At 42.0% G+C, this 27,712-nt stretch overlaps 1 protein-coding gene across 2 annotated transcripts in view; it reads right to left on the bottom strand.

Moving 5' to 3' along the window:
* Positions 1-20,219, bottom strand: part of FRS2 (fibroblast growth factor receptor substrate 2) — a 61,679-nt gene extending 41,460 nt beyond the window's left edge. The window contains exons 1-2 of one of the 2 annotated variants that reach the window (XM_070755690.1): positions 20,061-20,219; positions 16,824-16,896 (exon numbers count right to left, since the gene is read on the bottom strand). The gene's annotated coding sequence lies outside the window, so the exon portion shown is untranslated. The remainder of the gene's footprint in view (positions 1-16,823; positions 16,897-20,060) is intronic. The other variant, XM_070755691.1, reaches the window with a different exon arrangement.
* Positions 20,220-27,712: the final 7,493 nt, after the last annotated feature.

Genomic DNA, 27,712 nt, shown 5'->3' with positions numbered 1-27,712 from the left:
TTCACTAACTTATAAGGAATGCAAATCAAAATAATCTGAGCTCTATTGAGGTTGTTCTGCATACATATTGGATTAGAAAAACTCTTAAGGTCCCTTCCAGCCCGAAGTTTCTTTGAAAAATTCTGCACAGCAACAGTATGTGTCCTGTAGGTAAGGGCCCAATTTTTCATATAAAAACGGGCAACTTGTCTCCTGGTTTCATCATTCATTAACTTTCCCACACTTTCCTGCAAATCCAATGTTTTCTGAAACAGAGAAAAGCTTCCCCTCCGCCTCAGAGGTTGGCTGAAAAAGCTCCATCCCAAAATGGATCTCAATTGACTTATTTCAACCAGCCCCAAGGAACTAGAACAGTGGTTCTCAACCTGAACTCCTTTGGGGGTTGAACAGCCGTTTCACAAGGATCGCCTAAGACCATGGAAAAAGACAAATTTCTCATAGTGTTAGGAATTAAAGCTTCTATTCTGGCGCCTTGGAACATATTTTTACAATCTGACCACTCAGGCGTTTACAGTGGGGGTGTCCCTTTGACCTTCCTGCCAATCAGCTTAAAGCTCTGCTGGGAGAACTGGCGCTAGACTTATGGTTGCAAGTCACCACTTGGAACTGTTAGGGGGTCGTGACATTAGAAAGGTTGAGAACCACTGAACTAGAGGAAGCCCTGCAGCAGTGGCTTTCAACTATCGTACTGACTTTTTGTAGAATTAGTGGCAGAGCCAAGCCAAAGAATGAAAAAGATTCTTGGATTCGGCCAATAATCATTATATATTATATAAAAAGCCATAAATTAGCCAAGTCCAACATCTTCTTGACTGCCATTGAGTCTTATCTAATCATACCGAAGAGCTGACTGAAGATTCCTGTGCTCAGCCTTTTAGAAATAAATCAGTTAAACTGAACCTTCATTTGTGGACCTGGTCTTTTGGGCCTGACAATTTCTGAGGAAACCAGCAAGGAAGATTGCAGGTATTACATGATCACAGAGGGTGCTGCAATGGCTCACATTTAGGCAGCAGGTAATAAGTCCCTTCATTCAGCACCATTGTGGTAATTTTGTAAGTTGAGGACTACCTGTACAATGCTTAAACTCTACTTTGCATTGCAAAACAAAAACAAGATTAAAGATATTTATTCTTAATCGTTAGAATAGAGGCTCTTGATCTACCAAGGCTTAAATTTTGAGTTTCTCTGTCTTATCATCACCATCATCATCCTCATTTTAATCATTAAAATTTCATGTGTGTATTGGTGTGTTTACGTATGTGTGTTATGAAATGTTAATAAGATAAAAACAATACAAATATTAAAAAACAAAAGTAAAGAATGGTGAATAAGAAAATAGAAAACTAAACTAAAAGAAAGATTAAAGTGAAGCAGCTTTCAAACTTTTTGACAACAGTATATAAGTGCATTTATATTTTATTCTCTCTAACGTTATATCATAACTTCTTTCTTTCATAATTTTTGATATGGTATTAGAAAGCTATGTACTGTATTTCCAAAACCTGTCTGGGAGAGGAGGAAAAGGTTCCCCTTTCTGAGATACGTTCCTCTTGGTTCCAAAATGTGGCACCAGCCAAGACCCCAAAGTAGGGGCAGTGGAATGACCATGGTCATTTGAGACTGTTGAGAGACACATCCTAATCCTTGATTGTTGCGAAGGAGACCTTATTTGTTAAGTTGGGCTCTAAGAGAGATTTATTGGGACTTTTCCTATACAGCCTCTCTGGTGTATAGCAACCTTTCTGCCTCAGCTTCTTGACTCCTTGTTTAGGTTGTGGTAGAATCTCGCAGGCTTATGATCTTGGAAAACTTTGTCTTGCGTTCTCCAGGCTGGGGTCAGAGGCAGTTTGAGAATTAATGGCAACCATGATAGCCATGGGTCTGTTACAAATTATTGAAAGCATTGAAGATCTAGTTATTTGCCCAGGCTTGGAGCTCAGAATGTGCAACGGCCTTGTTTCCTAGTCATGCTTAGATCTACAGACTATAATATTTCTTGCCTGTTGAATGCATTTAATTGTTCTTTTTTAATTGTGTTTTTAATTGTTTGCCACGGAGTCACTTGTTTGAGATGCATGTATGTATAGACAGTTGGCTATATAAATTAAATAAATAATCTGTGTTTTAATGAAGCTAAATTGCTTTTCCGTATTGCCTTTTAAATTTTGCTAATGCATTACAGTTTTCCACTCCCTCTTATACATAAGAAATAAAAGAAAAAAAAGTTTTCTCATAATTGTTTCTGATTTATATGCAAATCTGTTTATAAACAGGAATTATATAAAAATCTTGAAAGCAATTTCTACTGTTGCACTAATTGTGCTCACATTAATTCCAAAATCCTTATTCAATTGCTTGCTTTGTCAGTCAAATTAACTAGATAACTATCTTTCCTTTCCACCCACAACTCTGCAGGGGTCTTTTTCAGCTTTTCTGCTTAAACCTTTGATTATCTCAGGCATTTGAAAAGCTAACTCTATATTATACTAACAAGAAACAACTTGACTTGAACAAATACTACCCTTACTATAACTATCTGCACTAAATATAACCTACCGGTAAGTAATAAAAAACCCCTAAGATTTTGTATACCAAGTCAAACAAATGAAAGGGGGGGGGGGGTATACTTTCTGTTGCACAAAAAATGAAAGATTCCTGTAGTTGAGCTTACCTCCTTTTTTATTACATGAAGAGTACCAAATAGTTTTCTTTGCCAACAATAAAATAATTATTTCCCATTTTGTTTTGTTTGTCAAACCTAATTCCTTGACTTTCCTGATATTCTCCAAGCATTCAATTTGCTAAGTCGCTCTTGTGAAGATGTTTGACTTAGATTGATTTTTGTTGTTTGACTATTTTTCCTTTTCAATTTTGTATTTATTGCTTTTTAATTAATAACAAAAGAGCAATAAAAACAATGGTGATAGTTATAAAAATAAGAAATTGTAATTTATTATTATGACATATATTATTGATTTTTGATGAGTTTTTTCATTGCTTTTCTTATAGCAATATATATATGTGTGGTCTTTTTATTTCTGACAATGTATGCATCTTTAACACTATAGTACAGTATAATGTTTTTTCCTTGTCAACTCAATGAAAAAATACAGCACTACTGGATTGCTGTACTGCAGGGGTTCATGTTGTCTTCATTTTCAACACTCCTGGACACTTCCTGGCCACTGGCACAATCCCTTTTCCTTTCCCCACTCAGCCGCAACCACTTACCTGCCTGTTGGGAGGTGGAGGGAGAGAGGGAAGTTTCCAATACTCATTCTGCTTCCCACAAGGAAATTCTATGGGGAAGCTAATATAAAGTTGAAAGTTGCTACTGTTCTCACTGATTTTTTTGCCTGCCCTTGGTCATTCTGTTTTCCTGTTTAGGTAAGGAAATATTTCTTAAATTATGACCGACTGGGCTTGCCAATGGCTATAATTAATGCATAATTAATAAGACCTGCTAGTGTGAAATGAAAAACTAAGAGAAATATAGATCACACATCCCAACAGAATAATGTGACATGTGAAATAATTTTGGCTTGTTTATTCAGTTTCTGCCTTTTGCCACACAAACCCTTTATTAGATAAGATTTCTCTTTCCTGTGATGTTTATCAGCTTCATTACAGCTTAGAATTAAAACAACTCCGAGTCTTCGGAGAGGGGCGGCATACAAATCTAATTAATAATAATAATAATAATAATAATAATAATAATAATAATAATAATAATACCAACAACTTCAGATTCATAGAAATTATCTACAATTTCTCAAGGATAATAAATGTTCAACCAACCAACAGCTAAATCTTTTTGCAGTCTACAAGTAAATTCGTTCAATTCTCCAATGATAAAAAATATCCCAGATAGAAAACATCCCAGCAAGTCTCCACAATGCCCATTAAATTATATGTGTTATGAGCCAAAGTTCTGATTCTTCACTGACTTATGATAAATCTACTCAGCTTGCCCTGCACTGCTAACCTTATCTTCCTAATTTGGATAAAACAGGAAGCTATGATTAATTGATTCATTTATGTTTCTGGTTAATTGGACCTATCACAAAGAGAAATTGCATATGTAGGCAAAAGGCTACATATTCAGGCAAGAATCTTACATATGTGCTGCATCAGCTCAATGGTGCCTTTAATGCATCAGACTATTATAATAAGTGAAGAAATTTATTTTGGTATCTATTTCAAATTCTTTATGCAGTGTGCCCTCTCCCCAATCATTGTTCTAGGGTTTTTTTTATTCAGACAATTCTTCCATTTTTACTTAATGATTTTAAGAGTGACTTCCTCCTTGCCGAAAATTGTGCTGGATCAGAGCAGGAAATGCAAACCAGTGTGAATAAATTTGCAGCAGCATGCAACAACTTTGGTCTCCTTATCAACATAAAAAAGACCAAAGTGATGCATCAGCCAGCTCCGAAAGCCAAATACCAAGAGCCCACCATCACAGTAATGGGACAAATGTTACAAGCAGTGGAGCAATTTACATACCTTGACATCACCCTTTCCCATACAGTGACAATTGACATTGAGGTCAACTACAGAACTGCCAAGGCAAGCTCTGCATTTGGCAGACTAATGACCAACGTATGGAACCAATGTGGAATTAATCCTTTCTACAAAGCTCAGTCTACTGAGCAATAGTGCTAACTACCCTCTTGTACGCCACTGAGACTTAGACTGTATACAGGAGACATGCTAGGCAATTGAACCACTTCCACATGACCTGCCTCCGTAGATTTCTGAGGATCCGGTGGCAGGATAAGGTGCCTAACACTGAGGTCCTTTCCAGAGCAGGCCTGCCATCAATTCCCACCCTGCTGATGAAAGCCCAGACATGCTGGGCAGGTCATGTTGCTAGGATGCCAGACCATCACGTCCCTAAACAGCTCCTCTATGACGAGCTGCCTAAGGAAAGCGATCGCATGGGGGACAAAGGAAGCGTTACAAAGACAAGTCATTGAAAGACTCCTTCAAGTCCCTCGATATCGACACCACCTCCTGGTAAACCCTGACACAGGATCGACCAATATGGCACGTGCTGATCCATCAAGGCTGCCAGATATTCAGAGCAGTAGAGAAGTAAGCACTCTGCAAAGCCAGGGTGCAAATGCAAATGCTGTGACAATGGTGCCCAAACATCTGCCCAACATGTGGCAGAACATTTCATGCCCTACAGCCACCTGCAGACAAATCATGTACAGCCCACAACCCATTGGATGTCAAGGTCCTCCTCAAACACGATGGACGGACATCATCACTTAATGATTTTATCTGTATAGTTTTCTCATATTGCTAAAAGGAATGAGAAATTGTTGTATCTTAACCCTTTCCTTTACATTTATTGAACATTCCACTTTTTGTCCTATTGTTTTTCTTTCCCTTTCAGTTTAATCCATAGTGATTTTTATGCTAACAATTAGAAATTTGAAGAATTGTTTGTACTGTTGAGGATTTGGGGCAAGAAAAAGGCATCAATTTTTAAAGAAACCTCTATTAACTAAAATGCCCATCTTACAATTATTTAAAATATACACTTAATATTTCTTAATATTCATTCAATTGAAAGTCTATTATTTGCTTATATAGAAAAAAATTAAAATAATATAACTCGAAATTAATTTAATATCTAGTATGTACTCATCACTGGATCCTGATAGACTGGGCTAGTAATGATAAAATACTCAGTCTAACAGAGAAAAGATTCATGTGTATAAATGATGTGAGATGATAGAACAGATTTAGTACTGCAAAATAATTATAGAGAGCTAAACCTTAACAAGGCAGTGCAATGTCTGTTTACTTTCAAATAATCCTTCTGAATCCAGGCAGTTCATTCACCTGAAACTATGTTTAGAATTAACTTTTTGAGTTCTTAATTGACCATGGCAGCTTTTGATTAAGATGCCCCTTTTTATATTGGCAGGGGCACATTAGAATTTTTTAAATTATTAGCAGGATTTATTCATTTATTTATTAGACTTATATGCCTGAGCGATTTTATCAGCGAAAAACGTGTTAAAATCCTCGGCACTCCTCTGTAAGGGCTCCCCAACTCCCCCCTGGTTAAGAATGGAGCGAGTCACCCTAAACAGAGTGGCTGGGTGGGATTCCACTGATGCAATCAAGGTGGCATGATACGCGCATCTTGCCGCCTTGAACGCCACTTTGTAAGTCTTAATATAAGCTCTTACAAGTGTTTGATCGGATTCGGACTTACTCTTTCTCCATCGCTTCACTAGACGTCTCTTCTGGCGTTTCAACCCCCGGAGTTCCTCGTTGAACCATGGAGCTCTACGGGGTCTAGTGCCGTGGAGAGGTCGCAAGAGCGCAATCTGGTCAAGAGCCTCTTTTGCAGCCTTGTTCCAGGCCTCAGCAAGAGACTCCGCCGAACTGTGGACGAGTGCATCTAGAATAACCCCAAGCTCCCTCTGAAAGCCCTCTGGGTCCATTAGGCGTATGGGGCGGAACCACCTAATCGGTTCCGCCTCCCTACGGGGAAGGATTGGAGCCAGGAAGTCAAGACGCAATAAAAAATGGTCTGATCATGACAAAGGCAACACTTCTAAGCCCTTTAGTCTCAGACCATTACTCAATTGCCCAGAGAGGAATACCATGTTGTGTGCGTGCCCCCCCCCCTTGTGAGTCGGACCCTGTACTACTTGAGTCAGGTCCATGGCTGTCATGGTGGCCATGAACTCCTGCGCTAACCCAGAGGTTTCGCCGTTCAACGGCAGGTTTAAGTCCCCCAAGATAATAAGTCTGGGGAATCCTACCGCCAGTCCGGCTACCTCCTCGAGTAGCACAGGCAGGGCTGTTGACACACAGCTGGGAGGCAGGTACGTGAGCAACAAGCCCACCTGAACCCCTAAATCCCACTTCACTAGGAGGGACTCACAGCCCACAATCTCTGGAGTAACAAGTCTATGCAGGCAAAGGCTCTCCCTGGCTATAATAACCACTCCTCCCCCCCCCTTCTCTGGGGTCGAGGCTGATGCCATACCCGAAACCCAGCTGGGCAAATTTCAGAGAGAGGAACTCCTCCCTCTGGGCCCAGCCAGGTGTCAGTCACACATGCCAGGTCGGCCTCCTCATCCAGGATCAAATCCCGGATAAGGAGAGCTTTATTTACCACCTGGCATTGAGTAGCAGCAGTCTGTTGTTATGAAAATAGTGAGTTGTAAATCTATTTAATAAAGGGTAGGCTGGAAGTGATGCTCTTTTTCTCAATGGTTTTTTAACTGATTACCTTTTTTTTCTATAAAGCATTATTTTTCTAATAAAGCATTAAATTATAGTGTAATATTGCGATTACAGCGTTCCCTCGATTTTCACAGGGGATGCGTTCCAAGACCGCCCGCGAAAGTCGAATTTCCACGAAGTAGAGATGTGCAAGTAAATACACCATTTTTGGCTATGAACAGTATCACAAGCATTCCCTTAACACTTTAAACCCCTAAATTACCATTTCCCATTCCCTTAACAACCATTTACTCACCATTATTACTGGTATTCATCATTGAATAAGACACTTAGTAATCCTGATATTTATAAACATAATTATTTATTAACAATAATTTTTATTTTGTTATTTATTTGCAAAAATTATTAGTTTGGTGATGATGTATGACATCATCAGGCGGGAAAAACCGTGGTATAGAAAAAACCCACGAAGTATTTTTTTAATTAATATTTTTTGAAAAACCGTGGTATAGGCTATTCGCAAAGTTCAAACCCGCGAAAATCGAGGGAACACTGTATTTGGCAGGAATTAGTATTGAAAAAACTTTAACCCTGAAATGCCAAAAAGCTACTCATTCCAGAGAGAATTTAAACCTCAAGAAGTCATATGAAAAAAAAAAGTACATCCTCTTAGAACTGGAAGTTCTAATGGTTTTACATATCAGGACATAGTAAAAATCATTGGTTCTTGGCAGTTCTTAACAGTAGGTAAATAGAACCTTAAAATAAATAACATCACCTGATATTACCGTGTTTCCCCGATAGTAAGGCAGTGTCTTACTTTCTTTTTACCCCCAAAAGCCCCACTATGTCTTACTTTCGGGGTATGTCATACATTGGAAAGGAGGCGGGCGAAGGAGGGCGCAGCTCCGGACCCCCCCCTTTCCACCCCTTGTCGCCCGAGACAAGGGGCAGCGAGGCAGGGGAAGAGGCGGTGGCTTCCGAGAACATGTTGCTGTTATTTCGTTGACAGAAAGCCTGCAGCAAGGCACATCGGAGCAGTAAATGGAATTACTACTCGGGATACAATCTTGCGCCCGGAGCGCCTCTTTAGCCCCAAAGCTGTTTCCCTGCAAGTGAGCGGATGTGCACCATCCCCGGAAGCGAGCCAGTTTATGCCCTGGAAACCAGCTACTCTTCCAGCCAAGGCACCTTTTGAACTGGGGGAGACCCCCACCACCTGGCAATGCACAATGGCCCTCCTTGCTCTCCCTTCTCCCCCACCCCACCCCAAGGTTGGGCTTCTCCACGCGCTTCTGTTCAGCCCCAACTCCGAGCGAACCACCTTCCCTCTTTCCCCAATGGAGCGGCGTTGCAAAAAAAACCAAACACATCTTACCTCTCCCCTTCCCCCAACCCCGGCCTCTTTCACACAACCCGACCCGGAGAGAGCGCTGGAGATGGCGCACGATTTGCAGAAGTTTCTCCTTTGTCGGGCGACAAGGAGTGGAAAGGGGGGGGGGGTCCTTTCAAGCGGCGCTGGGCGAAAGAGGGCGGGCGGCCAGCAGCAGAAGGCGAGAGGTGCCTTCTTCTCCGGCTCTCCGGCAGATCGAGCGCGAGAAGAGGCACCTCTCACCTTCCGCCGCTGCTGGCCGCCCTCTTTCGCCCAGCGTCGCTTCAGAAGCCGCCGAACGCCGTCAGGGGGGCGCTTGGCGACTGCCTCTCCGCTTGCCAAGTGGCGGTCGCCAAGCGTCCCCCTGACGGCGTTCGGCGGCTTCCGAAGCGACGCTGGGCGAAAGAGGGCGGCCAGCAGCGGCGGAAGGTGAGAGGTGCCTCTTCGCGCGCTCGATCTGCCGGAGAGCCGGAGAAGGAGGCACCTCTCGCCTTCTGCTGCTGGCCGCCCGCCCTCTTTCGCCCAGCGCCGCTTGAAAGGACCCCCCCCTTGGCTTCTGCTGGGGGTGGGGGGGGGTCCGGACGCCCCCTTCTCCGGCTCTCCGGCATATCGAAGAGCGGAGCGGGGAGAGCCGCCTGGCAGAGCGCTTGCAGGCGGCGGCGGGGGGAACGACGGCGGGGGGGGACATATGTTGAGGTTCTACTGTCTCTTCATACCGTGTTTCCCCGAAAGTAAGACATATGTCTTACTTTCGGGGTATGGCTTATATTAGCCGACCCCCCTGAAACCCCCCATATGTCTTACAATCGGGGGGGTCTTACTATCGGGGAAACACGGTATGTGATACACCATGCCATCATTTATTTTACAAAAAGAAAGCCAAATGGAGAACCCATGTATAAACAATTAAGTACACCCTTATTCATGGGTATGAAGAGGCTAAATACCAGTTAGGTTTTGCTAATCAAGTACCCTTAAACAATTGATCATTAGTGATTGTGACTACTTCTATAAAAGCAAAAATTTTAGGCATTTGCTGGTTTCCAGAATTAATACAATGCAAAATAGGAAAGATATCAGCAATGATTTTAGAAAAGCAATTGCTGTTGCCCCTCAGTCTGGGAAGGATTATAAGGCCATTTTCAAACAGTCCATCATTTGAGCCGCAAGTCTTGACACCCCTGTTTTGCAACGTTGTTGGAAAGTAAATATGTTATTATTACCTGAGTTGCCCCCAGCAATATCAGCTCAATTTCTGCCTACTACATAAAAGGCCAAGAGAGGTATGATTGGCAAGGAAGTCTTAAAGATTATAGTGGGGATTATTAACAGAGTTGGATGGGACTGTTTTGATCCAGCCTTAGCAAAAGCAAGAAACAGACTTCTTGTCACAAAAAAAACTTCATTATTTACCTCTTGTGAATTAATTGTATTCATCCACCAAAAAGTCCAGGTAATAATCCTTCAACTAATTAACTGCAGTAACAGATCTTATCAGTTCCTTGTGATAATTGCAATGCCATGGGCTCCCAGTCAAAAGACTGCAAATTAGGTTCTGGCACACAGTCTTTGTGGCACGAAACAATGACAAAATATTCAGAAATGCAAACTGTTGTCTCCTCAGTGTCCATGTGTGCTTTGCTTCCCAAGTCAACTCCTTGTTCACCATTGCTCCCCTCTTCTAACTGCTCTGTGCATACGTTCATCTGAAACAGGTCCCAGCTGTTATTCTTCTTCACTCATATCAGCCTCCAAAGGCAGCTACAGTAGTCCCTCGCTATACCGCGCTTCACCTACTGCGGCTTCACTTCATCTCGGGTTTTCAAGAAATATTAATGAGAAAAATCATTCGCAGATCTTCGCTGGTTCGCGGGTTTCTGAGGAAGTCGATCGGCAGATTTAAACAGCCCGCCGAACTCGATCAGCAGGGTTTTTTTTTTTAAAAAAAATCTAAAATTGTAAATACTGTATTTAAATACTGTATCTAAAATAAATACTGTGTGGGAAGGGTTTATAAACACTTAAAACAATGAAAACTTACCAAACAATTACAATATAAATACTTAAATAAGTACTATCAGTCGATAAATTCCCCATCGCGGATTTCACCTATCGCAGCCAGGTCTGGAACGTAACACCAGCGATAGGTGAGGGACTACTGTACCTCTCTGGTGGCTGGGAGGTGTTGGACAACCTTGGCTCTATCTCTGCATCCAATACAGAGCATCCATCAGAGCCTTCCCCAGACTCCAAAACTGGCCCACGTTCTTCCTCAAACTCTCATCGTCAGAGTCTGCCACAAGCTCTGCTGGCAGCTGACGGGTCACAACAGGGACCTGGGAAGTTTTCTAGTCCAACTCCCTGCTCGGCAGGAATCCCCATACCATTTCAGACAAGTGGTTGTCTAATCTCTTCTTAAAAACTTTCAGTGTAGGAGCACCCACAACTTCTTGTTCGACTGATTAATTGTTCTGTCAGAAAATTTTTCCTAAGTTCTAGGTTGGTTCTCTCCTTGATTAATTTCCATTCATTGCTTGTCCTGCCTCCAGGTGCTTTGGAGTATAGATTGACTCTCTCTTATTTGTGGCAGCCACTTGGATATTGAAACACTGCTATCATGTCACCCCTGGTCCTTCTTTTCATTAAACTAGACTCCAAATCTATGACCATGTTATTTAGTTCACCGCTATTACACAATATTATGAAACATTAATTTTAAAAATTGCTATTTACCAAATTATCACATTTTGCATACATCACAGCTTGTAATGAACTATTACTTTACATCTTCTCTAATAAGGCCTACTTTACTCCACCATTTTATCCTCCAAACATTCTTAGATATGATGGGAAAATGATTGTTCCCGAGTCACTTTATCATGCTCATGGCTAAGCAAAGATTGAATGTGTACCAACCCAGAGAAAATGCAACATTCTATACCATTTATTATGCTATAAATAGGGTGGTCACAATGAGTAAAGATTAGAAAAGGCTTTTTCAGGAACAAAACTTCCATAAATTTTATTAAAAATCAATCACTTTTGAATATGATATAAAAAGTATAACAAATTGTATCACCAAAGAATTAGCATGATGTAATGATAAATTGCCATCAAGATAAATAAGCAAACTACTGCTAAAGTAAAATTGTCTCAGAAAATACCTGCAGTGGCTTGTTTTTGTTTTTAATTAGAAGCTCATTAGAGGGATTCTGTCTACAGACATACACACAAAAATCACTGTGTTTACATGAGTAATTCATGAAAAGGCATCCATAAACTCAAATGCATTGCATTACAATATCCCTCAGGACAGTTACCAGGGTGGCAAAAGCTCTTTACATGAATTAACAGAATACCTTATTTAGGATAAATGTTTAATTGCAAACTTGATTCTGAGAACACTGCCAAACAAGTGAGATAATTGTAAAAGCAAGGTCTATATAACCAGTTATATTCCATTTATGTCTAAGCAACACCCATTGTAGGTTAAATAACAAATATTAAATAGCTATGTACGGGTAGTTTTCAAGATATGACAGGTCACTTATCAGCTGTTCAAAATTAGAACAGCTCCTTCAAAAGCTACATACAAACCTGTTTCAAAGTTAAGGAGGCTTTAACAGCCTCATCATCATTCCCCCTCGTGACTGACCACAGGGATGCTGCAGTGCTTCCTCACCCGCTACCCCATCCAGTTCTGAGGAGACTGTTTGAGCCTGCTCTCCATGCCTCCTAGCAGTTGCCATTTTCAGCGCTCTGACAATTTCTTGCAGAAATGGTGACTGCTTTTGGAGTTTTCTGCACTGATTAGGTGGTCATCGGAAGACTGAAAACCTCTCCTGGTCCTCCTGCTAGTCTTTAAGAAGCCAGCCACTTGCATGCAAAGACAACAACTTCAGAAGGCACTTCTCAAAACTTTCCTCAACACGTGCAGTTCAGGGCAGAAGCTGACTCCTTGGAAAGCTTTTTGCAGTTTGTGTGACAGCCTTTAGACAAGTCCTAGGTGGGTCCTAACTGTTCTAACTAACAGAAACTATTCAAGGAGTCAGCTTCTGCCTTGATCATTGCTGCCAATGTCTAGCCAGCTGAGTTTTTTGAGCTGAATTTTTCTTTCGTTCTTTAACACAAGCTGCAGAAAAAAGTTTTTTGCTTACTTTTTTCCTTCTATTTTTCATGGTAACCTCCAGATGTTGTCACCCACTTTTCAGGAATTTAGTAAATTTAGAAAATGAGGTAAATTAAAATAACAAGATTGGAAAATAGAGGTAGAAAGGTTAGTTTGAGTACCCATTGGTGGGGAAGGAGAGAAATATCAACAAGTCTGTTTCCCTCTCACCCAAGCTTTTTTTCTGCTGTCTTTATTGAAGAAATCTGGATTTCTGTGGGAGGCAGGGAGCAAAAGTAAGGGGAAGATTGTGAGACCCTTTTCCTGAAATTGCTGCCTTGGTATGCAAGCAACTGATTTTCTCAAAGCTTAGGAAAGGTTTGCAGTCTTCCAATGGCCAGCTGATCAGGGGCAGAGGCCCAGCCTACAAGCTCATCTTCATCAGCCAGAACAGAGGCTTATTTGGAAGCTTCTCTGGCATTGAAACACAACACTAGGACCTAATCCAGATGACCTCTTTCCCCATGCTAAGCTGTTGGGGGGGGGGGTTGGCTTTTTGCTGCTTATCTGCCTCCTTTATGGACCCAGCTGGGCAGCAGGCTGTAAACTGTAATAGAAAGGTTCCATTACTGCCATAGGTTGAAGACTGCCTGTAGTCACTTGAAGTATATAATTATTGTATTCAACTTTGACTAGACATCACAGAAAGAGGCATATTGTTTGTCTAGCAGCATTATAGCTACATTTACACAATGTAATGAGTGGGACTGCATTCCATTACATTAACATATTTTATTTAAAAATGAATAAATATTTTATTAATGCATCTTTTATCCATCCAGCTACTCTAAAAATATTGCCAGTAATCATATGTATAGAAGGTGACTATTAACTAATGACAATGGAGGCCATCACTTCAGTATATATTTATATCTTAGCACACTCGGATGTCCCATTCCAACATTTCTTTTTTTAAAGCTAGAAACAATCATACTACTGCCAGTCCCAGCCTTTCCTATACACTGGAATTCAAATGCAATTATGCTTTATATGAGATAAAATAGAATACACAATATACAGACCATATACTGTAGCTCCATAAAGTTCTTTTGAGCCTGGAAATTCAAAACCCATCCAGAAAAGTAAAGTCTCTTTCAAAAATAGCCAAAGTCAGAGCCAGATAATCCAAGCACTTATAATAATACAATTCCCTTCTTGGGCTCAAGGTAGAAGCATGGGAATGGAGTTCAAACTGTCCAAGAAAAAGGGAGGAAAGTAGCTGACAGACAAAATAATACTAGAGGCCAAAAAGTGGAGGCTCCCCTCATGGCTCCTTCCCATATTGAGAAATCTGCCCAGGTATTATATAACCACTCAGACTTTAAAGCAAATTGGACACATCATGAGGCATTAGTCCTCCCACAATCTCAGTATTGAAGAAGAGGACATTTTCTCATTCATCTATATTTCAATGTTTTTATAACCTAAATTACACATGCTGCAAACCCTTGGCAATGTTTATACAAGTACAGTTGTACACAATAAAGTTGCATAAGAAATAATTCTGAGCATGGTTAGAAATGATCAGGGATACAGACAGGGTCTGCAGTACTAGGAGGGAATTGTTATGGTTTCTTAAAAATTCCGCAAACCATTAAATTGGAACGTAGGGATTCCTGTTGTAACAACCTCACTTGAATGCAATCCAATCAGCCACATCAAGTTCAGGGCAAGGATTTTCCAATTCATGTAGGATCCCAATAAATAAATTCCAGCGGCCGATTAGGTCCCATAGAGTTGGCCTTCTCCAGGTCCCGTCGACCAGACAATGTTGCCTGGCAGGACCTAGGTGAAGAGCCTTCTCTGCCCTCTGGAATCAACTCCCTCCAGAGATTTGCATTGCCCCCACCTTCCTCACCTTTCACAAGAGCCTCAAGACCCATCTATGTCGCCAGGCATGGGGCCGTTAGATCACGCCCCCCCCCTTTCTGACCATTAATTGTTATTTGTGGATGTGATTGAGTTATTGACTGCTTTTTAATGTAATGGGATTTTAGCTTATAGTTTTTAATTATTAGTTTTGTACACGTATTGTTTTTGTATTTTCTGTGAGCCGCCCTGAGTCTTTGGAGAGAGGCGGCATACAAGTCTAATAAATAATAATAATAATAATAATAATAATAATAATCTATTTTATAATAATAAAATCTATGCAAATCAGATTAATGCATATATGTATATACATCAGTGTTTTTCAACCGGGGTTCTGTGGAACCCAAGGGTTCCGCAAGGGCCAGCCAGGGGTTCCACGACTTAATGAGAAAAACCAGGACCAGGACCGTATCATGCAGCAGCAGCAACCCTCGCCACCCCCTCAGCCTCAGGTCCGGGCTTTCATCACCTTACTCTGCTTTTGCCTCCTCCTCCTCCTCCCAGAAAGTTTATTTGGGGACGCGTCAAAGTCGCAGCCCCGCCCACTCATTATGGACGCCATCGGCCAAACACCCCCCCATCGTGCATGGCATCCTGGGAAGTGTAGTTCTAAGAAAGCTTTCGGAAGTGCACCAAGAAGTCCTCGGCCGCCTTTTCACTTCACTTTTCAATTCAGCTTTGGCTTCTGGCCGCTGTTTGATGCAGTGGAAGCAGCTCCACCTTCAACAACTGTTACATTGCTTCTAATCTATCCCCCAACTAACCTCAGATTGTGCCCATACTGGAATGACTGCCCAAATCCCAGTGACTCTGGGTGGTCTACAACATAAAACTATGCCTCACCAATGCTAGCAACAACGCACTCAAGTCAACAGTGATCCCTCTATTATCGCGAGGGTTCCGTTCCAAGACCCCTCGCGATAATCGATTTTTCGCGATGTAGGGTTGCGAAAGTAAAAACACCATCTGCACATGCGCGCCCTTTTTTTCTATGGCCGCGCATGCGTAGATGGTGGAGTTTGCGTTCCCCGCCGCCCACGCAAAGGGGAAACCCCGATTCGGCTCCTCGCTGCTGCTGCGCTACCGAGCAGATCAGCTGCTGGGCGGCCGAAGGAACCTTCCCTGGGTCTTCCCCCTCTTGCTGGCGGGCGGGCGAGCGGCGGGCATCAGCGAGGAGCCGGGGTTTCCCCTTTGCGTGGGCGGCCGGGAAGACCCAGGTTGGGGGTTCGGGGGGGGTGCTGGGAAGCCCCCCAGGCCGGCTGCGACCTTTTAAAACAGCCGCGCCGCTTCCCAGCTGAGTCCTGAAGCCAAACGCCAAAGGCGAACTTCCGCGTTTGGCTTCAGGACTCAGCTGGGAAGCGGCGCGGCTGTTTTAAAAGGTCGCAGCCGGCCTGGGGGGCTTCCCAGCACCCCCCCGAACCCGGGTTGGGGGTTCGGGGGGGTGCTGGGAAGCCCCCCAGGCCAGCTGCGACCTTTTAAAACAGCCGCGCCGCTTCCCAGCTGACTCCCGAAGCCAAACCCGGAAGTGTTTTTTTTTAATTAATTTTTTTAAAAAATCGCGATATAGCGTTTCGCGAAGATCGAGATCGCGAAACTCGAGGGATCACTGTACATGATTGGTTCCATCTCTATTCAAAGTCCCCAGATAAGCTGACAAAATCATGTCTTAAGGGCCTTTTGGAAAAGCAACAAGGTGAGGGAGAATTGTATTCCTGGGGCGATAAAGAAGGAGCCACCACTGGGAAGGCCCTTTTTCAGGGTTGCATAGAAACATAGAAGATTGATGGCAGAAAAAGACCTTATGGTCCATCTAGTCTGCCCTTATACTATTTCCTGTATTTTATCTTAGGGTGGATATATGTTTATCCCAGGCATGTTTAAATTCAGTTACTGTGGATTTATCAACTATGTCTGCTGGACATTTGTTCCAAGCATCTACTACTCTTTCAGTAAAATAATATTATCTCACGTTGCTTCTGATCTTTCCCACAACTAACCTCAGATTGTGCCCCCTTGTTCTTGTGTTCACTTTCCTATTTTTGATCATGTCCCCCTTTCCCTTCTGTCCTCCAGACTATACAGATTTACCGCTAACATGGACCAATTTATTAAAAAATGAAAGTTAGATGAAGCTGATGTTACTGAGCAATCGCCTGATGTTTTTTAGATCGAAAAAAATTGGAGGCTCACCTTGAAGGGACATAAACAGTACTGGTACACGGTACAGATTCCTCCAGAAATCTGACGACACAAAAGGGTTCCCCTGAAGAAAAAAGGTTGAAAAACACTGACATACGTACTCAAATGCAAATGAAATAAAAGTATTTTAATGTACTAATATTTATAATAACATGCATTTTAAAAATGAAAAATGGTATTTTAAAATACTTCTGCTTATTATTGCTTATTTCAAGAAAATTAATAAAGTTCTTCAGTCTTTCTTAAAAATATGGTGCAAAAAGTTATTAAATTTGATTTTTATTCTGCCAAAGAGCACTTTACTTAATGTTCACAACTCTCTCTGTCTCTGTCTCTCTCTCTCCATACACATACACACATATAATTTTCCCCAAAATAAGACATCCCTGATAATAAGCCCAGTTGGACTTTTGAGTGCATGGCAGTAAAGCCAAGCACTTATTTCAGGATTCAAAAAAATATAATACAGGGTCTTATTTCAGGAGAAATAAGAAACTTTGTGCGTGTGTGCGACATTTTAACTCTATTATATGACCACTAAATACTGTAAATCTTATCCAAAAATATGTGAAATAAGTTTATAAACTTGTTTAAGGAAAAAGTAGAAGAAAAGTTAGGGTATTCTCTTCCTATGGCAGGAGTTGTCAAACTCCTAAAATAATGTTATTGTGTGATTTCACAAATAAAACTAATTGAAGGGGGAGATTCAAAGTAGGAACAAAGCATGGAATGAGTGTTGACAGCATTCCAACCTAATCTGCATAAGCTGGTCATCTTGAAAAAAACCCAGTGACCTTCCGAATTTGTTTACAATACCCACCCCAAATTGTAACTGAAAATGTCTCCCTATGTAAGCCAAATTATGTACTGTACTGTGATACAAGAAGTGCTGGATTAAAAAGTGAAACAAAGTTAGCCAACCTCAGTTAACTTGGTACATAATCATAAGAACATCTCTATGCACATTAAACTGCCACTTGCCTTTTGGTGCATTTCTGAAGGAAAGCAAATCAAATATTTTCCATTGCCAGAAGAAAAAGCCACAGAGAGGTTGCACTCTCTTATCAGGTAAAAAAATCCAATCAAAATTGGAAATAAAGGCATACTGAAGGCTTGTTCTTTTGTTCAAATATTATCAGATAAATTCTGCTATTCTTTTTTCTCTCAACTCCCATTCTTTTTAATTTATAGATCTTAGAAATGGGTCTAATCTTTTTTTATTTAACCAACTGAAGCATTTTGAAAAGCAACATTTATGCATGAAGAAATGGCAAACTAAAGACAGCTGTGTGAAAAGCAAAGGTAACAACTAAGGCAGAATGAACAGCCAGCAAGTAGACCTGTTCTTTGCAACTGTTCACAAATGCTCCACCCAATGAGTTTGCAAAACAGTGGTCTCTAGAAAGTTTACAGCTATGGGAGATTCACTCTAAGTTGGCACGTTTGAACAGAAATACACAGAAAATAAAATGTAATTTGTTGAGAGCATGATATTGACTAAAAAAGAATCCTTTGACTTTTTAATGTATCAAGAAATATCCTGAAAACCTAGTTGAATATTTTACTATATCGATACACATTTAGAATTTATTTAGTAGTTCGTGATTAATTTAATACTTTGTTAGCTTGCAGGCTGACAAGAGAACACTGCAATACTGAGTTTTTGTGAAAAATATAAAAGGAATATCTTAGGACAGCGACGGCGAACCTTTTTGGTTCACGTGTCAAAAGGAGGGCACATGTGTGCGTGCACCACAACCATAATTCCATGCCCCCCCCCCCTCTGCATGCACTTGTGAGCCCCCGGCTCCCCAGACTTCAGAGTTGGGAAGGGCGAAAACTGCCTTCCCCACCCTCTCTGGAGCTGAAAGGCTGTTTCCCTGACTCCCAGTGAGCAGCCCAGAAGGCCTAAACATCAGCTATCCAGTGTGCGCATGCACGCCAGACCTGAGCTCATGTGCCCACCAATATGGCTTGGCGTTCCACTTGTAGCACGCATGCCATAGGTTCGTCATCACAGTCCTAAGAGATCTAGAAACATGCTTAAAGTTTTATACTATACAAATAAAATTGCTTGTTTTTAAAAAGCTGTACCTATTTAAATAATTTTAAAAAGCATCCCTTAAGATTGTTTGATGTAAAAAAAAAATTGCTAGGCTCAGAATGCCCATGGATTTTTCCAGAAAATTGCTGTCACATTTTGCCAGTGATAGCAAATATTCCGTTAAACACTGTACTTATGGCAACCTGTATTCTGTTCTAGCATTTCTAGTTACAAGTTTCTACCCTGGAAGCAGAGTAACTGAAGAACAAGCAGATAGACAAAGAGCTAACTCCAGAATCTATTTATTAGCCCTAGTTGAATCCCCAGTTTACCAGAACCGCACTTTGTTTCTTATTAATAAAGATGGGAAAAGTACTGTTTCTGTTCACAGATCCTATGTTCAATTAAACATAATGCGCCATAATGTGATTCGTCTGGGTCAAGCTAGCAAGTGTTGCAAAACCGGACCTCGAACTGCTCCTCGATGATCCCTCCCGCTTCTTCCACAGAAGGCTCGACATCAACACTTCTGAGGAGGCGGCCCCGGAATGACTCGTTTGGCGAGATCAGCGCGACCGTCGAAGCCAAACTGCTACCGTGCAAAAGGTCTTCGAACCTCACTCCCACTGGAGCCGCTCCGCCTGAGATCTGGGGATGATGGCGGGCATAACGTCCAAGGCATCTGGAAGGTACCAACTCGGACACAGCTCACGCACACCAAGCCGGCGCATCTCAAACCACGACGAAGCGGAACTTAATAGCGACATCAGTTCTCGCCGCCACCCGTCAAGAGCACTCAGACGTGCGTAAAAATAACACAAGCGCGCAACACCGACCTGCCGCCTGCCGCCTCCGCTGTCGCCCACTCCCCCTCCGAGCCTTGTCACCACCACCGGTGCCAACAGCCATTCCCACCCCACCCCCGCCTCGGATCGCCGCCTTCTCCGGGACTCCCCTTCTCCGCTGGCAGGCTGGAAAGGGGAGCCTCCCTCCCACGCACGGAAGGGAACGGCTCCGGCAGCCAACTTCTCCCCCTTCCTCTTTCAAAGTCAAGCCGACAAAACAACCTTAGGACACCCCCCCCTCCCAAAAAAACAACAACTCAACCAGTGAAGCGCCCGGACGTGGCGGGGAACGGGGAAAGCAGCAGTAAGAACGCCGGCCGAGAGAGATCCCGCCCTCACCTTCTTCGTGAGGCCGACTGGCTTACAGGTGGCTCAGAGACAACCGACCGGGGTCCACCCCTGCCTGGATGAGCCGGAATTCCAGTCCCGAGAGTAGCAGCCAGGCCTCGCTCTGGGCCGGACCCTGCCCAAGACAACTTCCGAGGCCAAGTGGGCTACTCCTTCCGGGCCAAAAAAGGGGAAGAGTGGGAGTGGTCGGCCGATCTCCCTAATCGCGGGTTCTCCGTCTTGCCGGCGGGAGGGATGAAAGGCGCGCCTTCCCTGCTGCTATGGAGGAGGGCTTGGAAATCGCGGCGCGAAAATTGGGGCAAAGGAGGGAAAGGAACCTCTTTGGTGGTCCGGGTTTTTCTAATCCAGGAATGATAGCCCGGCGAGAGTATCGGCTTCTTCATTTGCTACCGAAAGAATGTTTCCAAACGAACAGAGGCATTTTGCCTGTAAATCCCATCAAGACTTTTTCCTGGGAGTACATAACATTTTATCCCGCTAAGCAGAAGTTTTTTAAGTGTTGTTCTATTAAACATATTATCTTAGTTATTTCAATTACCGCGTGTCATTCTCTAAAGCAAATGACTAGTAAAGAACTTGTTTAGCACTGTTAATGTTAATATTAATGTTAGCACTTGTTTAGTTTGTTAAAGAGGTTTACCAAATTATTGATGGATAATATCTCTTTAGTTCAGACATGGTTTTTATTATTTCATGTCCATTAATATATGTACTGCATATATGTAGTTTCCTTGACCCATCTTTGGATAAACTTTTCAAAAGTTCCATATAGAGGCAGTTGGTGGAAGCATGGATTTATTTATTTTTATATATTAATTGATTTTGTCCATTACACAATGAGGGTTATAGTGGGTATACATATACATAATGAAGGTTATAGAGGATATACTCATAGAAAAATATATCTAAGAAAGAAGAGAAGAGAAGATATAGGAATAAAATATATCAATGAAAGAATAGAAGAAATATAGGAAAAGAAGAATAGTATAGAAGATATAGGAGAGCAATAGGACAGGGACAGAAGGCACTTTAGTCCACTTATGCACTAATTCTCTGCTAATTCTGGTAATTCTCACAGACATGGCCATACTGTAAAAGAAAAAAAACCCGGCAGCTCCAACCTCACTTTGTTTGCAGCAACACAAAGCCCAGGATACCAGCCTGAAAATGACGGGTGTGATCTCATCGAAAGGTCACAAAAACACTTGATACACGGGAAAAACCCAAACACACCAAATACGTGTGCGTGTGTGTATTCCCACAGATTAAATTTATCTGGAATTGTTAAATACTACGAGGTTAAACAGTAATATATATCATTTAAGAGATTTCTACATCTGCCATCACAGAGCATAACTATTGGTGGCTCACAACAGCAGTCAAACTACAAAACCATAAAATTAAAAGAGCTAGTTTATTGTGTTGAAAGACTGAGTTCTAAGCCTCCTTTAGGCAAGAAAAACAAGTTAACTTTGGTTTAGTAACTTGCTCAACCCAATCCATCTCACAAGATTGTTGTTTTGGAGAACATAGGAGTCATGGCATAAAGTATATTCACTTCCTATAAAAAATAAAAATAAAAATATAGTAATAACACTGATTCAAAAGGGGGAAAAAATCCCAACTTAAAAACCCAGTACCTCAATCAGCCTAGAATGCCTCAACAACTATCTAATTTCTCACCAATCTACCCTGTGCCTGGGTAAAGAGCCAACTAAGTCTTTATAGTCTTCCAGAAGATTAAAAGGGTGGGTGGGGGTCTGCCAGATCACTGCTGAGTGGGTGTTCTACATTAGGTAGAGGCAATCATGGAAAAGGCATTGCTGTTTTAGAATAAACTTTCTGGTTTTGTTTTCAATCATTTTAATTAAAAAGAAATTGTGAACATGTCCAGAATCAAGTTACCTTGTTGGAATCTTTTACCAAAATATAGTTAGATTCAGAAGGTAAATCCAGTAATAAGTACTTCTCCATGAGTAAATTTTGCAATTCAGCCTTAACATTTCTCACATAACTGTATCTATGGTTGGGGCCTGCATTAGCTTTTCATTCTTCTAAGCCATCTCAATTTTGACCTGTCATGACCTTATTATTCCAGTCTTTGCACTCTTACAGGAAAGAACTCTTATTGTGTGGTGTTTTTGTCATGGAAATTAGACTGCATAGACTACATATTTTCACCTGTGACCCATATTGTTTTAGCAAGTAGCCAACTCTATGTAGTTCTAAAGAGCAGTCAAGCAGCATAACTTGTTTTTACTCAGTGGAATATATCTGTAACATAAACTGCTCCTTATTCTTTCCCATGCTGTTCTTTGGTTAGCTGGAGTAAGACTCATTTCTCTGCTAGATAATTTCCCACAATTCCTGTGAGGTCATCTGAAAGTGGCACTTTTGCACATGAAAAACAGGGACCGTATTAAAGGAGTATAATAGCACTCTGCCTCCATTTGAGACCTCACACATTTCTGGGCTTTAACTACCTTCCTCTGGCAGAATGGACAATGGTAAAAATAAAGAGCTGTGGTACCTTAAAAGACTAGCCAATTTGATTATCACATAAGTTTTCACGGATCACAGCCACTTCAACGGATGAATGCAGGAAATTCCTGTGAACGCAACAATGGTCATAGGGAAAAACAAAATGGGTGGTGAGAATAGAATTACATTAATATCCAAGACAAAGAGAAACAGAATAAATTAAGGGTATATTATCATGTTATCTATGAAAACAACAAAAATATTGTGGTTTAAAGATTGACTACTTGCGTGAGATTTATAAACCACAATTTTTTAAAAGCATTTCTGGAAATTGAGCAAAATCTGAAAGAGCTGAAAATTTTCCACACATGGTACAAAAATATGGCTGCTACTCTTGGGTAAGTTAATTATGTTTTATTTCAAAAATCATGATCAAAAGACACCTTGTTAGGTGTAGTATGCAAATGTCTTTATAAATCAGATTATTGTCCCTAAACAAACAAATTTTGCAGAGAATGTTGATTGAATATATTTGAGACAAACATTTCCATGTTATGCTCAGAATCACTATAACTCAAATTACAAGTTGCCATGCTAAATGTTGGTAATCCAGTTGTGCCAAATTACTTTTGGGTTGAATCAATCCAATTCCATCTGTTGCATAGGAGTTTTCACAAAATAATGGTAACTTTTACATTTATTTCTATACAGTTATTTCCTGGGGCCTAGCTTAGTGTTTCTGATGGAGAAAGTAGAAATACAATAATAGCAAAAGAAACATAATGGCTAAGATATATTTTTGTTGTGTCTTCAAAGGACATCATGTCAATTATAATAACACAGATAACACAGCTACTCTCCAAAAAGACCTTGACTTTGTGTCTGAATGGTCAAACATCTGGCAACTCCAAATCTCAACCCAAAAATGTTCTGTCCTACGCATTGGCAAAAAAGAATCAGAACACCAAATACAAGATGAATAAACAAGACCTTACAAACAACCCTCACTCCGTAAAAGATCTTGGAATATTCATTTCAAATGACCTAAGTGCCAAAGCCCACTCAAACAACATCGCCAAAAAGGCTTTAAGAGTTGTTAACCTAATTCTACGTAGCTTCTGCTCCGGTAATCTCACACTACTAACCAGAGCATACGAAACAGTTAATCTGTCCAGAACCCACACCACATTTTGGACATAAGTACTTTAGAAAATGTCCAGAGATACTTTACTAGAAGAGCCTTCCACTCCTCCACTTGCAACAGAATACCCTACACAACTAGACTTACAATCCTAGTGTCGGCGTTCTAAATAGCATCTGAGAAATAAACCAAGTCCCAGTCCAATTCTCTCAATCAGAGCTTGATTTATTAACAGAACCATGTTAGTTATGCCATTGACATTCCGATTCTGATCCTTCCCAGAATCTCACCTAGGTTAAGGTTCATCTTACATCCCCCACACCCACAAGTTCATCACGAGAGCAGGGGCTTATCAACTTCCTCTTCTTTTCAGTTGAGGCAGAACAAATGGTGGCCTTGGCTTGGAGAAAGGAATCTTTGGTTGTGTCTAGTAACTTTCCCCTCTGACTACTCACTACCCCTCCCATCCCCCCTTGTGTTGTGTCAGGCTCAACTCTCTAACTCCACATGAAGACTTCGGCCTAACACCTAGATTTAGAAAGCTTAGAACTATGTTGCCTTAAACACAACCTAAGCATAGCCCTTAAAATCATCTGCTACAATGTCCTTCCTTCCAACAACTACTTCAGCTTCAACCACAACAACACATGAGCACACAACAGATACAAACTTAATTCACTACAAATTCGATTGCAGGAAATACGGCCTTAGTAACCGAGTAATTAATGCATGGAACTCACTACCTGATTCTGTAGTATCATCACCTAAACCCCAAAACTTTACTTTTAAACTATCCACTGTTGACCTCACCCGATTCCTAAGAGATCAGTAAGGGGCGTGCATAAGTGCAACAGAATGCCTACTGTCCCGTCCTAATGTTTCTCTCTTACTAGTATCGTATATAAACATTGTTATATCTTTGTATGCTATCAATATATACTGTACTTAACTAAATAAATAAACAACTGTCAAATATTTATTTTGCTACTTAAATAAACAAACAAACAAACAAACAACTGTTAAATACTTACTTTGCTACTTATTTTGCTACTATGAATATAGCATCCTTCTCCTTGATTATGGGCCATCAAGTTGTTGTCTTTTAGCAACTTCCTGGCCCACCTCCATCCACTCAAACGAAGAGGCATGCTGTAGACCCCATCAATCAAGATATTCTGCTGCCAGGGCCCAGGAGAAGAGCCTTTTCTATCATGGGTCCAATCCTCTGGAACATTGTTCCTCCCATGCATGTCCGCATCCACCTTTTGGCCTCCCAAAAGGGCTTGAAATCATGATTCTGCCCATTGGCCTGGAGCTCTAATCAAACTGGAGGTTTGGACTGAGGTAAGACCCCCTCCTCCCTGTGTACATCTTGCTCCCTTCCTTTCCATCTTTGCTGATTTCAAGGCTATTTTAATGTTAGTGTTTATTTAGTACATTATTACACTAATGAATAGTTTCTTCTGTTAGATCTAACTTAACTAATCCACAAAGACCAACAAGCTCTCGCTGTTTTAAATATGTTCTAAGACATTGGATTTCTTTGTAAAATTATATAAGGTAAATTTGACTTTGTTTCTTCAGTTCTCTAAATACAAATATGAAAAATTCAAATTAAGTATTTTTCAGAATTGCATGATGCAAACATGCCTAAAAAGCATGTTGACCTTTGCAACACATTATAAAAGATAAAGTGTCAGAAAAAGTATGCTAGAGCTGTTAAAATCCTCATTCCCCCACCCCTTTTCTTACTATTAACTGGAGAGGCAGTATTGTGGTATCTGAAGCAAAACAACTAGATTCTATAATAACTTTGTACCACGTAGTATCAATCTTGCTTAACTCACAAGACTTGTTTCCACTATGTACTATTCAAAATGGACAGTGATTAATATATATGTCTCTGTGTGTGTGTGTGTGTGTGTGTGTATACAGTGCACTCAGAAAATATTCGACCCTCCTCACTTTTGTCATGCTGTAGCCTCATTAATCTACACTGAGTACCCTATAATGACAAAGTTAAAACAGAATTTTAAAAATGTTTGTAAATTTAAAAAACTGAAATACAGTATCACATTGGTATAAGTATTCAAATCCTTTGCAACGCCACTTGAAATTTAGCTCAGGTGCCTCTCAATTCTCTTGATAATTATGACATGTTCTTACGCCTGATTGGAGTCTATGTGTGGCAAATTAAATTGATTGGATAAGGAGGTTAGGTTAGGTTTATTGGATTTATATGCCGCCCCTCTCCGCAAACTCGGGGCGGCTCACAACAATAATAATTTAAAAAAACCCAAAAAAAACATCTAGTTACAATTTAAATTAATAATCTCATAAAAACAGTACATAAAAACAGGCACAAAGTCAATCAATCAACAAAACAACATGGGCAAGGGGGAGGTGTTTTAGTTCCCCCATGCCTGACGGCAAAGGTGGGTCTTAAGGAGTTTACGAAAGGCAGGGAGGGTGGGGGCAATCCTAATCTCAGGGGGGAGCTGGTTCCAGAGGGTCGGGGCCCCCACAGAGAAAGCTCTTCCCCTGGGTCCCGCCAGACGACATTGTTTAGTCGACGGGACCCGGAGAAGGCCAACTCTGTGGGACCTAACAGGTCGCTGGGATTCGTGCGGCAGGAGGCGGTCCCGAAGATATTCTGGTCCGGTGCCATGAAGGGCTTTATAGGTCATAACCAACACTTTGAATTGTGACCGGAAACTGATTGGCAGCCAATGCAGACTGCGGAGTGTTGGAGTGATATGGGCATACTTGGAGAAGCCCATAATTGCTCTCGCAGCTGCATTCTGCATGATCTGAAGTTTCCGAACACTTTTCAAAGGTAGCCCCATGTAGAGAGCGTTACAGTAGTCAAGCCTCGAGGTGATGAGGGCATGAGTGACTGTGAGCAATGACTCCCGGTCCAAATAGGGCCGCAACTGGCACACCAGGCAAACCTGGGCAAACGCCCCCCTCGCCACAGCTGAAAGGTGTTTTTCTAATGTGAGCTGTGGATCGAGGCGGACGCCCAAGTTGCGGACCCTCTCTGAGGGGGTCAATAATTCCCCCCCCAGGGTAATGGACGGACAGATAGAATTGTCCTTGGGAGGCAAAACCCACAGCCACTCCGTCTTGTCTGGGTTGAGTTTGAGTTTGTTGACACCCATCCAGGCCCCAACAGCCTCCAGGCACCGGCACATCACTTCCACTGCTTCGTTGACTGGACATGGGGTGGAGATGTACAACTGGGTATCATCAGCATATTGATGATACCTCACCCCATGCCCTTGGATGATCTCACCCAGCGGTTTCATGTAGATATTAAATAGCAGGGGGGAGAGGACCGACCCCTGAGGCACCCCACAAGGGAGAAACCTCGGGGTCGACCTCTGACCCCCCACTAACACCGACTGCGACCGACCGGAGAGGTAGGAGGAGAACCACTGAAGAACAGTGCCTCCCACTCCCAACCCCTCCAGCCGGCGCAGAAGGATACCATGGTCGATGGTATCGAAAGCCACTGAGAGGTCAAGGAGCACCAGGACATAGGACAAGCCCCTGTCCCGGGCCCGCCAGAGATCATCCATCAACGCGACCAAAGCAGTTTCCGTGCTGTAGCCGGGCCTGAATCCAGACTGCTGAGGACCTAGATAATCGGCTTCATCCAAGGACCGCTGGAATTGAAGTGCCACCACCTTCTCGACAACCTTCCCCATGAAGGGAAGGTTGGAGACTGGACGGTAGTTATTAAGCACGGCTGGGTCCAGGGAAGGCTTCTTGAGGAGGGGGCGCACAACCGCCTCCTTATAAAGGGGCGGAAAGGACCCCCTCCCCAAGGAGGCGTTGACAATCTCCTGGACCCAGCTCCGTGTCACCCCTCGACTGGCCGAAACCAGCCAAGAGGGACACGGATCCAGTAAACAGGTGGCAGAACTCACAGCTCCAATGGCCTTGTCCACTTCATCAGGTGTCACCAAGTCAAACTCCTCCCAGACAGATGGACAAAGACGTTTAGCCCCAGTCACCT

This window comes from Erythrolamprus reginae, chromosome 6, assembly GCF_031021105.1.
Source record: "Erythrolamprus reginae isolate rEryReg1 chromosome 6, rEryReg1.hap1, whole genome shotgun sequence".
Taxonomy (NCBI): domain Eukaryota; kingdom Metazoa; phylum Chordata; class Lepidosauria; order Squamata; family Dipsadidae; genus Erythrolamprus; species Erythrolamprus reginae.
Note: the sequence above shows the minus strand (reverse complement) of the source record. Positions and strands in the feature narration are given on the sequence as shown.